This window comes from Schistocerca americana, chromosome 4 (assembly GCF_021461395.2).
Source record: "Schistocerca americana isolate TAMUIC-IGC-003095 chromosome 4, iqSchAmer2.1, whole genome shotgun sequence".
Lineage (NCBI taxonomy): Eukaryota > Metazoa > Arthropoda > Insecta > Orthoptera > Acrididae > Schistocerca > Schistocerca americana.
Window position 1 is genome coordinate 718,396,217 of NC_060122.1, and position 13,769 is coordinate 718,409,985.

Here is a 13,769-nt window from a genome sequence, read left to right on the forward strand (position 1 = left end):
CTTTGAGGTCTTCCTTATAGATCGCACGAATGTCGAGTAGCACAAGGGGAGGGCCTCTGTCCATAGAGAGTCATGGCATTGAAGAGCTGCCTTGAAAGTGCGGTGCAAGTGCTCGTCTAGCCCGTTACTTTGCAAGTGATTTGCTGTGGTACAGATGGGCCGGGTGCCACAAACATTACAAATCCCGTTGAACAGGGCTGACTCAAATTGTCTTCCCTAGTTAGTCGTGATGATAGCTGGACATCTGAAATGCGATACCCATGACTCGACAAAAGCTCAAGCAACAGTTTCTGCGGTAATATTGGGAAGGGGGGACAGCCTCAACCCAGCGAGTTGCTCAGGCGATAGACAAGAGAACATAAGAAAGCCATTAGAGGGGGAGAGAGGGCCAACAATGTCAATATGAATATGCTGGAAACTCCCAGGAGGGATCGAAAAGGCCCCGAGGGGGGGTGAAGTGTGCTTGTGTACTTTGCAGCATTGGCACGTGATGCAGGAGAGTTGACATTTCTCCACACAAAGCACTAGGCGGGTGGCTGCACGAACACCGGGGTGGGGTAAATAATGCAATGCATTGAAGACAACTTGACAGAGCATGGTTGGGCTGTGGGGGCGTAACATGCCTGTACTGCTGTCACACAAGATCTCACCAGAAATGCCGGGGAAGGTAGTGTGGACAAAGTGTAGTGAAGAAGTAGAATCTGAAATCAGGTTTTGTGTTTCCTCGTCAGTGGGTTGGAGGTTAGGCAGTACAGAGAGGTCTAACAGTGAATGGACAGCATCGACTCGTGAAAGGAAATCAGAAACTATATTGTCAGCATCCTTTATGTGTCTGACATCGGTGGTGAACTGAACTGAGATATCAAATCCATGTATCTGAAGCCACGAGGAGGTGGGTCAGCTGACGGGTTTATAATGACCGCAGCCAGGGGTTTGTGGTCTGTTAAAACATAGAAAGGGCGTCCCTCAACGTCAGTCTTAAAATGCTTGATCGCTTTGTAGACCGTGAGCAACTCCCTGTCAAACAGACAATATTTCCGTTGTGCATTGGTGAGCTTGCACAAGAAGAACTGCGGAGGCGAAGTTTGTCCGTCGATTGTCTGGCTAAGGACAGCGCTGATGGCAGTATTGCTCACGTCTGTGGTGAGGAAAAGCTGCACATTGGGATGAGGATGCATGATGGTGCAGGCCTCGCCAAGATGTTTGAGGGCAGTGAAAGAGTCAGTCACAGCAGAGGTCCATGGAACGGACCGAGATCCAGAATTGTCGGTGCCTGCCAAGGCATCTGTCAGTGGAGCCTGAATCTCCACAGCCCAAGGTAGATGTCAGCAATAATAAATAACCATCCCCAGAAAGTGCCAAGGCTCTCTGAATGACAAAGGTCTGGGTAGGTTTAGTATTGTTTGTAATTTGTCAGGGGACGGTGAAATGCCGTCGGAAGAGACTCGAAAACCAAGAAAAGTGACAGCGGGTTGATGTAGCTGCATTTTGTCCTGGTTGGTCTTGATTCCTGCTGCTGCGAGAGTATTCATAACAGTTTGCACATGTTGAATGTTGTCCTCGACAGAGGGGCTGAATACAAGAATGTCATCAAGATATGCAAGATAAGCATTTTAGGTGGAATAGCACTTCATTGATGAAGCGTTGACAGGTCTGGGTTGCTCGATGGAGCACGGATGATGAAACACGGTGTTTCGCACTAGGTCTGGTGAAAGTTTGTGGTGTCACAAGAAGCCAATGCCTAGTATAGGTTTGTCAACTTCGCACACTAAAAAAGTCCAATTGAGTTCGCAGTTTGCGGAGTGTGAGACGACATGGAAAATTGAACCAAAGCATTGTAGTTTAGTTGAATTCATGGGTTGCAGTGAAGTATGATGAGGGCGGATGTTCGACGACACTAAGGACGTAGGTAGCAGTGAAACATTTGCGCCTGTGTCTGCTAGGAAAAGGTATCCCAATGAAATGTCTTTAATGTAAAGTCGTCCGCAATTATCCGGTCGTTCCCAGACAGAATGGAGCACTGGGGGTTGCCTGTCATGTTGTGTGCAGGAGGCAGCACCCAGACCTACCTGCAATTGGCATTTGGGAAGTAGCAGGGTGGTCTGCAGTTTCGTGCTACCTCACCAAACTGTGTGTGGAAATAATAGTATGGGTAGTGCGGTTGCATTTCCTGAGGAAAGTTCATTGGCAGTGGCGGTGGCTGAGGTTCAGTGGCTGCAGCAGATTCAGTTGCCGGAGGGGGCATGACCATTGGTGGAGCTGGTGACATTGCAGTTGCTTGTTCACAACTTCCTGTAGGGAGCGGACCGGTCGGCACAGTACAGCCTTGGCCGTGTCCAACCGCAGGGCGATGAGCCTGAACCTGAGACTTGTCAGGTAGGCAGTGGCTGGCGAAATAGAGCAGTGATGCATCATGTAGTTTGTCAGCAATTGTCATTCTTTGCTCAACAGGTTCAGGAGACCTTTGAACCAGAGCAAAGCGGATGTGAGGAGATAGTTTATCTGACCAGATGGCGACAAGAGCTGTGTCAGAGAATAGATCACCACTGACCAGGGCATGTAGCCATCTCCAGAGGTGGGAAGGTTTGTCATTGCCTAGTTGCTCAATGTGGAGCACTTGCCGTATTGCTGCCTCAGTTGAGCTTGCAAGCTGACGTAGAACTGTCTTTTTGGCTAGAATGTACCGGGTAGATGAATCCGGGGCGTCGACCAGGTCAGCAATCAAGTCCTCCTGGTCGTGCAGGTGGGTGATGAGGCACAGAAACCTCGTTGACTCATTGAGTTTGTAAGGGTCGAACACTTCATCCACAATTTTGAACTAGGTTGTTGCTCTGTTGGGATTAAACAGTGGCAGCGTCGGTAAGCGTTGTAGAATGTTCAGAAGAACAGGTTGAGTTGAGTTCGTCGGGGCACTGCCTGAATCGAGCCGTTGTTGCTGTAGTATTCCAGAAGAGTGTGCCTCCAGGGGATGTGGCAATGATTGCTGTTTGGGTGGCAGAGTGAAGGTGACACATTGTGGTTGAGCGTGCTCGTCGTGACGCAGAAGGCCAACGCGGGTGAGACATCGTAATGTGTCGATTGCGGTTGCGGAAGCTCAGCACATTGCGAGTGTGTTCGGATTGATGCATCACGGAAGACTGACACGGATGAGGCACTGAGATGTGCCGAGAACGGTAGCGGAAGCTCGACTGGAGCCGGTGCGGGGGCGACAGGTGAGAAAAAGTTCAAAGTTTGAAAGTTTGAGAATGCGTGTTAGTACGCAGAAAGCTCGAAGTATGACCAGAGCTGGTGCCACCTGTGTTGCAGGGAGGTTGCGGAGGTGTGGGCTGTCCAGAAGCACAGTGTGGGAAGTGATGTCGAACGTGGGATTGAATGTGTGAATGTTCACAGTTCATAGTCACTCCACTCAAAACGGTGTGCGGATAAGGTGAATGTCATGGCACGTAGCACTGAGGCATAGCAGTGGGACGGAGGTGGAGGTCCAGCACAGATACACAGATAACAAGTTATTGTTCCTGTTGTAGGCCAAGGTATCGAAATAGGAAGGCATGTGCTGATGCTGAACCGAGGCAGGCATGGGTGTGCTCAGATGCTGAGGAGGTATACCTGTGAACAAAGCAGTTCTGGCCACGTGGCAGGTATCCGCGTGGTACTGCACAGATTGCAGCATGGCAAATCGTTGTCCTGGTGGTAGTAGGTTGTCCAATGAAGCATTTGCAGAAATCAGCATTGGTCCCGCACTGCACAGAAATCCATAAGAGTTAACTGCACAGTCTATGATGGAGGGCACATTTGGCAGGAACAATGGCATTTGATAGCTGGAGTCATGCCCACTCCTAACCTCACTTATTGTTGCAGGTTCAAAAACGTCCGCCGAAATTGGTAGAATCGGCAAGTGAGAGGCATCGTGTTGCAGTCCCGGTGAATGTACATCACCTGCAACACGATGCATGTCGATCACAAAATTCGGCATTAGGTGCTGGGCTGAAGTCATTGTTCGAATGCTGTGTCGATGTAATACAGGCGAAAATAACTGACGCGGAGGTCGCGGACACAATAAAACGCCAAAAACGGAAGACATTACAACTCGGGGTCACCGGTGAGGAGGACTACCGAGTTGGTTGCACCAATAATCACACCCATTTTGCAATAGTTCATTTATTAACCTTAACACATACAAGGATCACAAAGAACTGAACTGAACATGGTGGAACGGCCAAAGATAAACTTAGAGTCCAAAGATGAATGCGTGTCGATGTAGGTATCAATTTCGTCGGGGCCACAAGCTCAAGAGCTATGTATTGTCTTTCAAATATTGTTGCACCTACTAGTCTGCAGCTTGCACTGCCCTAAGTTGAGCGTAACTTATTTTACATGCATCTTGCTTTTAGACAAAATTGCACCACCTCCAGAAAAAAAATCTGCCACTACATTTTCTGCCCCTCTTACATGCCTTATGTCTGCTGTGAATTTCTCAATAAACTCCAGCTGGTGAAGGAGCCAAGGTGAACAACCTTCCTTAATCTAGTGAAAAGCAATGTGATTTGCTTATAATCTGTGTAGGTTGTAAAGGGTATAGTTTCAACATATGGGTGAAAGTGTCCTACAGCTTCATAAATGGCCATTGGCTCTCAGATGTATGCACTCCAACTGGTTTGGGCCTCCATCAATTTCTAGGAGAAAAACCCCAAAGTTTGCCATCTATTCTCAACATATTGATGAAGGGCTCCCCCAATAGCCTGTTGGTTTGCACTCACCACTATCATTTATGGTGCATTATAGACCAGGTGGGATAAGAGGGTTGCTTTTTGCAAACTAGTTATTATTTTTCCAAAGGTGTGCTGCATCACAGGTATCCATTGCACCAGAGGATACCTGCCCATAGTGTAGTTACCTGCCAGAGTGTCTGATAGCAGCCCTTTCATCTCTGCTACTCCAGGCAGGTGAAGACTGTAAAAGTCAATGATCCACAGGAATCTTCTTAACTCCTCATAATCCATCAGCCAAGGAGCATTCTTAATGATCTCTATCATCTCTTTGAGAATACAAATACCAGCAGCTGAGATCATATGACCAAGAAATTTCACATATTTTTGATGCATAACTTATTTTGGGTCCTTTATCACCAGACCATATTTATGTATCCTATCAAACATTATCTTATGGTCTTTCTTATGCCTTTTAAAATATCAGAATATCATAGAGATAGACCAAGCAGAAAATCAAGCCCCTTAGTACTTTGTCTACAGTCCACTGCCATGACTGCACTCTGTTCTTTAAACCAAACAGCATACATAGGTGTTCAAAGAGACCAAAAGGCATGACTACACAAGTCTTGGGAATATTTTGTTCTATGATCAGAATCCAGCTATATACCTTCTTCCAGTCCACTATGCTCAAAACCAAAGCTCCAACTAAAATGGTCATGAAATTTCTTAGTTTATTAATTGGATAGTGGTTGAGAATTGTTCATGCATTTAAAGGGTGATAGTCCCTGCAGGGCCTTCAGGTGCAGTTTTTCTTTTTAACTAGCTGTAATGGTGATTCCCTTTGGCTGCGTGACTTTCATATGGTACCCACATCTCTTCAAATTGTACTTTTGTTGCTGAGAAATAGTTAGGTACTAGTCTCTGTATGGTTAAAAGACCAGTTGCCTGAGTGTCATCTTTATGTGATGCACTGTGGTATGTAATACCTTCTGTACTTACCCGACATTCTATTGCCTAGCTTCTGGACTAACCAAACTACTGGGTCAGGCAACAGAATTGTTAGCAATTTTCCCTGTTGTTCCTGTATCCATTACTGTCTACACTATGTGAACAAAAGTATCCAGACACCTGGTTGAAAATGACTTACAAGTTCGTGGCACCCTCTATCGGTAATGCTGGAATTCAGTATGGTGTTGGCCCATCCTTAGCCTTGATGACAGCTTCCACTCTCACAGGCATATGCTCAATTAGGTGGTGGAAGGTTTCTTGGGAATGGCAGCCCATTCGTCATGGAGTACTGTACTGAGGAGAGGTATCGATGTCAGTCAGTTAGGCCTGGCATGAAGATGGCGTTCCAAAACGTCCCAGAGGTGTCCTATAGGGTTCAGGTCAGGACTCTGCGCAGGCCAGTCCATTGCAGGGATGTTATTGTCATGTAAGCACTCCACCACAGGCCATGTATTATCAACAGCTGCTCAATCGTGTTATAAGAAGCAATCACCAACCCCGAATTGCTCTTCAACAGTAGGAAGCAAGAAGGTGCTTAAAATATCAATGTAGGCATGTGCTGTCATAATGCGATGCAATACAACTCGGGGTACAAGCCCCCTCCATGAGAACTGCAACCACACCATAACACCACCACCTCTGAATTTTATTGTTGGAACTACACATGCTGACAGATGACATTCACCAGCCACTCACCATACCAACACCCTGCCATCAGATCACTACATTTGTCACTCTACACAATGTTTTTACACTGTTCAATTATTCAATGTCTATGCTTCTTACACCAAGTGAGGCATCATTTGGAATTTACTGGCATAATGTGTGGCTTATGAGCAGCCACTCAACCATGAAATCCAACTTTTCTCACCTCCTGCCTAACTGTAATAGTACTTGCAGTGGATCCTGATGCAGTTTGGAATTCCTGTCTGACGGCATGTATACATGTCTGCCTACTACACATCATGACCCTCTTCAACTGTCAGCGGTCTCTGTCAGTCGACAGATGAGGTTGGCCTGTACACTTTTGTGCTTTATGTGTTCCTTCACATTTGCACTTCACTATCACATCAGGAACAGTGGACCTGGGGATGTTCAGGAGTGTGGACATCTCGCGTATAGATGTATGTGACAAGTGACACCCAATCACCTGACCACCTTCGAAGTCTGTGAGTTCCGTGGAGCACTCCATTCTGCTCTCTCACAATGTCTAATGACTACTGATATGGAGTAACTGGCAATAGGTGGCAACACAATGCACCTAACATGAAAAACGTATGTTGTGTATTTTAATTTGCACTTTCATTTCATTTATTTCCAGCCCTTGGTTGTGTATGAAGGCTGCACCTAATATTATTCCACTAACATCTGTCATTATAAACCCACATGAACTTTTTACTGAAGCCCAGGTCCACTGGTGCTTCCCACTCACCATAAGTTGTGATGGACAAGTTGCTAACTGCCACAAGGTAGAGAGTAGCAGCGCACTTACTTCCCAGACAAAACTGATAAGGTAGCACTGATCTGTCTTCCTGTCTTTCATGTACAAATGGTGTTATAATGTGAGCAGGCATGCTTGCTTCACTGTGTGTGGACACTGTTGATTTCTCATGAATAGCTGGGCTGATCTTGAGTGGTGGGTCTTCACTACTGCTGGTTACATCACCGTTGCTATCTGTGGAAGTAGCAGCAACTCTCTTGTGTACACTTTGGTATCCTTTTGCAACTGTCTGACTTGCTGTGCATAGTGATTTTGTCTTCCTTGCACCATCTGGCTGTCTATTTGATTCGACTGGCTTGATAGTTACCCCTCTTCTTATGTATCCTTGTGTGGATCTGCTTTTCATCACCAATGACAACAATTGTTTCTGAATGTGTACATCAGGTATTTCAGACTTCAGAGCTGCTCATTGATGTTTGTTTGTTACTTGTGCTATACAGCTGCAGTCTCTCAAGTGTTGATTTCACCATCTCTCTGTGTCATAACTGAGGTACTTGCTTCCTCCACTACAGCATGCCCCCTGTCTGCACTGCAAGCACAGAATTAATGTCACTGTCCCCACTCACCCCCACTGCCATTCTTACTGAAAGTTATAGCTGTGTTAGCCATACAGCTCATAGTATTCATCTGACATTGCTCCCTCTTCTACAATATTACTCAAATGCCACCAGAATTCACATGGCTTTCTATCACCAATATGCTCAAACTGAAGTGCTTGTTGCATTTGTCTTCCAATGATTTACACATCTGCCAGACCACAGGGTCCTTCAGGTGGAGATACTGCCACAGCAAATTTTGTATAATTGCTAGTAATGGTGAATTGCATGAATGCTAAATCTAGCATTGTGAATCACATTTCAGGGTTCTCCAACTGGAACTTCAGCAGCTGTGTTTTCATCTTCAGAGTGAAAATCATATCACACTGAGTAGGTAGACTGTCTACAATTCAGCATTTGTTGTTATAAACTCATGCTGAAATTCAATTCTGCAGTTCACTAGTCTGCTTCTGTAAGTTCTCTTGTAGGCATAACAGCTCTCTGTAGGTCACTGTCTTTCTTCTTTAGTATTCACTAGATAGCCCCCAGCAGGAAAATAAGCATGATACCTACCTTCTACCACACATTTCTTTTTGTTTTTGTTATCATTGTTGAGTGTCCTTTCTGCCAACTAGAATGTAGCTGTTAACCTTGTGTGGCAGTAGGTTTTCTTAAGTTTCTTATCGCAAATCACATATTAGCCAGATGGATAGGGTCTGTATCTGTTGTGTGCGGATGCAGGAGGAGTTAGCCACAGTCCAAACACATCTGGAAGCTTTGCTGACCACAGTTAACAGGCTCCAGAGTGCTACCTTGAGGTGCAGTGGGTATGAGGTGCCTGGGGCAGCCCCTGCTGTACTAGATGTGGAGGGGGGATGTCACCACTCTCTGACACTGAGCCAACCTCAAGTGTGACTGAGTCTGCCAGCCCACTCTCACCTCAGTGTGGGTGGCGGACTGTGTCAAGGTCTCAAACCTCAAGGTGAAGGCTGCATGGGGGACACAGGCTCCTTCCAAGTCCCATACACTTTGCTTATAGATTCAGTGTGCTATCTGATGCTCGGTTAAGGCTGAGCCAGATCAGAATGCTGCTCCTTCAGCAAGGTCCAGACAGGCACAGGGAGATAGGGGTTTGTTAGGTATTGGGAGCTCCAATGTTAGGCAGGTCAGGAACATAGTGGCTATTTCAGGGAAGAAGTCCAATGTTCACTCAGTGTGCTTGCCGGGGGATCTTGTCTGGGATGTGGAAGAGGTTCTTCTGGCGGCTATCGAGCATGCGGGGTGCAGACAGCTGTAGATTGTTGCACATGTCACCACCTATGATGCCAGTCATTGGGGTTCCGAGTAGATCCTTGGGTCCTTTAGACAGCTGGCTAAATTGGCGAAGGCACTATCCATCTCTTAAGGAGTGGAAGCCAAGCTGACAATTTGCAGCATCGTACCCAGGGTGGACCGGGGTCCTCTGGTTTGGAGTCGAGTGGAAAACCTAAACCAGAGGCTATGTGGACTCTGTGATGAAAATGGTTGTAGATTCCTCGACCTATGCCATGGGGTAGAATGTTATAGGATGCCCCTCGACAGATCAGCGGTGCACTACATACAGGAAGAACAGTACTTGTGGCATGCACATGGTTTTTTTTTAGATTAGGTTCCTCCCACGGGAAACAAGTTCATGACACTTATGTAGGTGTGCCAATTATAAAAATTGTTAGTTCGCCTAAACAGGTCATTCCAATGGATTTAAATATGCTAAATCTCATGTTAGTAAGAAGCGACTGTAGCAAGATCCCAGAGTTACTCTCTGAAATTAACAGTAGTAACGCCAATTTTGTATTAGGTATCAAAAGCTGGTTGAAACCAGATGTAAATAGCAGTGAAATTTTGAACTCAGATTGGACAATGTTTAGGAAGGATAGGACTGATGCTATGGGAGGTGGTGTGTTCATTGCAGTTAAAAGCTGTTTAAACACAGTTGGAATCAATACTGGGTTGAACTGTGAAGTAGTCTGGATAAAGCTGTCAATCAGACAAGGAGTGACCATTGTACTGGGATGTTTTTACAGACCACCAGCATCCACAACAAATGTCGCAGAACATTTCAGGGAATGTCTTGAGTACATAGGAAATAAATATCCAAATTATCCATTAGTTGTAGGTGGAGACTTTAATCAGGTGTCTATTGACTGAGAAAATTACACATGTATCACAGTGGGTGGAATCAAAGACACATGTGAATTTATTCTAGGAGTGCTTTCAACATACAACCTTGAGCAATTGGTTAGAAAACCAACTCAAGATGGAAACATATTAGATATCTTGGTGCCAAACAGACCTGATCTTTTTGAGGAAGTTAATGTAGAAGAAAGTATTAGCGACCATAATGTTATTGTGGCTTCTATGTCAGTGGAAGTTGCAAAACAACCAAAGAAACAGAATAGAGTTTTCTTGTTTGGGAAGGCAAATAAAAGTGTGATTAATGAATATCTTCATAGTCAGCTCCAAACATTCACCATGGGACACAAAAATATTGAGCATCTTTGGTCAGAATTTAAAAGTATTGTCCACCACATGCTAGAGAAATATGTGCCTAGGAAAAATATAGGGGAGGGAAAGGATCCACCTTGGTTCAACAAACTTATTAGGAAGTTGCTGAGAAAGCAGAGAATTTTGCACAGTTATTTTAAACATAGCCGCTACCCACTGACAAACAGAAAATATACAAAAGGAAAGCAGCTGTCAAAAGGTCAATGAGAGATTCTTTTAATGAATTTGAAAGCAATATTTTATCTGCATATTCTTATTAAAAAAAAAAAAAAAAAAAAAAAAGGGTCGGTCATATCTAAAATCTATGAACGCTACAAATAATTCAATACCTTCTCTTGCTGACAGTATGGGTAATGTAACGGATGATGATAAACAGAAGGCTGAAATTCTAAACCTAGCTTTCAAAAACGCATTTCCCATTGATGACTGCAGCACCATTCCCCCTTTCAGTTATCAAACAAATGCAAGGGTGCCTGGCATAGTGTATAGTGTATCTGGGATTGTAAAACAGTTAAGATTGTTAGACACCAGGAAGGCATCTTGCCCAGATGGTACCCCATAAGATTTTATGTTGACTATGCTAGAAATATAGCACCATTCTTATTCATCATCTATCAGAGATTATTAGAGCAGTGGAAAGTTCCACTGGCATGGAAGAAGGCCCAGGCCATAGCAATCTATAAAAAGGGCAGAAAATCGGATGCACGTAATTAGCAGCGAATTTCACTGACATTGTTTGTTGTAGAATCATGGAACACATTTTGTGTTCAGACATAATGACCTTTCTAGACTCTGAGAAGCTCATCTGCAGAAACCAGCATGGTTTTAGGAAGCAGCGGTCATGCAAGATACAGCTGGCCCTCTTTGTGCATGATATACAGCAGGCTCTAGATACCGGCTCCCAGGTTGATGCCATATTCCTCAACTTTCGAAAGACATTCAACTCAGGTCCGGAATGTCACTTATTCCAAAAAGTGTTCACTTGTGGTCTATCTCATGACATATGCAGTTGGATAGAAAGTTTTCTAACAGACAGAGTGCAGTATGTCGTACTGAATGGGGAGACATCAACAGAAACAAGTGTAACATCAGGTGTGCCCCAGGGCAGTATAATAGCTCCGTTGCTTTTTACGATTTACATAAATAATCTGGTTGATGGTATTGGCAGTGGCATTAGACTGTTTGCCGATGACGCTGTAGTCTACAGGAAAGTAGTATCTCACCAAAGTTGTGAACAAATCAATGAGGATTTGCAGAAAATAAATGTGTGGTGTAATGACTGGCAGTTATCTCTCAATATTAGTAAGTGTAACCTACTGCATATAACAAAGCAAAAAAAATTAATGAATGTAAACAAAATAAATGCCCAGTCTTTGGAAATGGTAACATCTGTCAAGTATCTAGGTGTGACTATTCAAAATGATCTCAAATGGAACAATCAGATTACACAAGTATTGGGTAAGGTGAACTCTAGATTGTGGGTTATTGGTAGAATCCTGAAGTGGTGCCATCCTTCATCATAGGAAATAGCTTACAATATATAGTTCATCCAGTCTTGGAGTATTGTTTGCCTGTATGGACCCTTACTAGTTGGGTCTGATTCAAGACGTTGAGAAGGTCCAAAGAAGAGTGGCAAGATTTGTGAGTGGTACATTTAGCCATTACAAGAGCATTACAAATCTCATAGAAAGTTTGAAGTGGAACACACTTGCAGATAAATGACACACTAAATGGAAGTGGCTGCTCACTAAATTCCAAAATCCAATCTTCACTGAGGATGTAGAGCATATATTATTACCACCAACAGAAGGAGGGAAACATGACTTTGGCGTGAATAGTGCCCTCCATCACGCACTGCTTGGTGGCTAGCGAAGAATATATGTAGATGTGGATCTGACCACACCTAAAATTTTAATGTAAAGTTACTGTCTCATTCCGTGCATTGCTTGAGATCTCTGCTCTTTCTTGTGATTTTTCGGTCTCCAATTAATAGGCAGCTTCTATCATTTCAGCTGTAAATGTACAGAGACTCACATGATCTCCAGATAACAAGATTTATTCACCTGCTTAATCAAAATGCAGCTTGACAACCAAATAGTGAACAACAAACTGTCAAACTAGAACTAAGAGTAAATACAACAAGGCAATCCTGGCCAGTTGAGCAAAGAATAATATATGCCTTCCCAATCATTACATGAATTCATTGCATCCAACCATTTATAACTACATTCATTCTTTTTGCACTTGCATTCATCTTAATGACCTCTTCATGCAGCCATGTGATATCCTGTATGTACTATGCTATAGTACCAGTTTCTTCCAATAAATCAGTTAGATTTAAACATTTTAGTGTAACACTCTGCAAATGTTATTGATCATGCTTTAGGGCAGACTTGGAGATGAAAGGAGTTGCAAAGTGTCAGAGTTCAGGGTTGCATTGAGGTTGGTTGGATGGAGCGTGGGTTGTGGGACACTGTATGCATGTGTGAAAGTGTGAAATTTTTGTTTTTTAATTGTTTACTTTTTTATTTATGAGGAACTTTGTGTCAGCTTGAATATCACACTTCTGTTATTGCTCTTTTGGTTGTTGGGCAAATTTTCATTTTTATTTCTGAAATATGTAAGAAATATGTATGAAATATTCTTCCATTAGAGTGGCAATTCCATTTCTTTCATAGTTATCATGCCATCTCTGTTTTCATCCCAGTGCGGTGATGGTTTTATTAGTTGTTCTGCATATATGGAGTTTGTGTGTGTAGAGCTGTAGCTGTTATACGTTAATTCAGTTATTCTTGAACTGTTGCATTTCTTTTCCTCTTCTGACACATCTGGGTTCAATTCCTGGCTGGGTTGGGGATTTTCTCTGCCTGGAGGCTCGGTGTGTGTGTTATTCTCATCATTTCATCATCACCATCATCTTCATCATTCATGACAGTGACTAGATTGGATTGTGTAAAAATTGGTCTGTGTAAAAAATTGGGACTTTGTACAGGCACTGATGGCTGTGCAGTTGAGCACCCCACAAACTAAACGTCATCATCATCATCTTAGGTTCTGATGACTGTGCAGTTGAGTACCCCACAAACTAAACATCATCATCATCATCATCTCCTGTCACAGTCTTTAAATTTCTTTTGTATTGTGCTATTTGCCTTGAAGGGTATTTAAGATGTGTGTTTTTTGAAGATGTTACAAATGTTGTGTGTGTCAGTGACTGTGACATGTTACATTGTGCAATTTTGTGTTTGTGTTAAGGGATGAGTTTTTTGCTCTGAGTGTGCACTCTGTATTACTGATATGTGTTGGTATATGTGGATAATTTTTAATTTAACTGTATTCTGCCTGTATTTCCTTTTTAATGGTGTTGCTCAGTGTTCATACTGTCTTGTTGTTACATCCGTTGTTATGTGCTATGTTGTTGATCATGTTTGGTTCTTCTTGATGCGAGTGTACAAATTACTACCATATAGT

The 13,769-nt window shown here is 43.6% G+C and overlaps 1 protein-coding gene across 1 annotated transcript in view; it reads left to right on the top strand.

The window, feature by feature from the left end:
• LOC124613743 (hydrocephalus-inducing protein homolog) overlaps positions 1-13,769 on the top strand; it is a 56,273-nt gene that overhangs the window by 17,019 nt on the left and 25,485 nt on the right. The gene's annotated exons all lie outside the window — the stretch shown is intronic.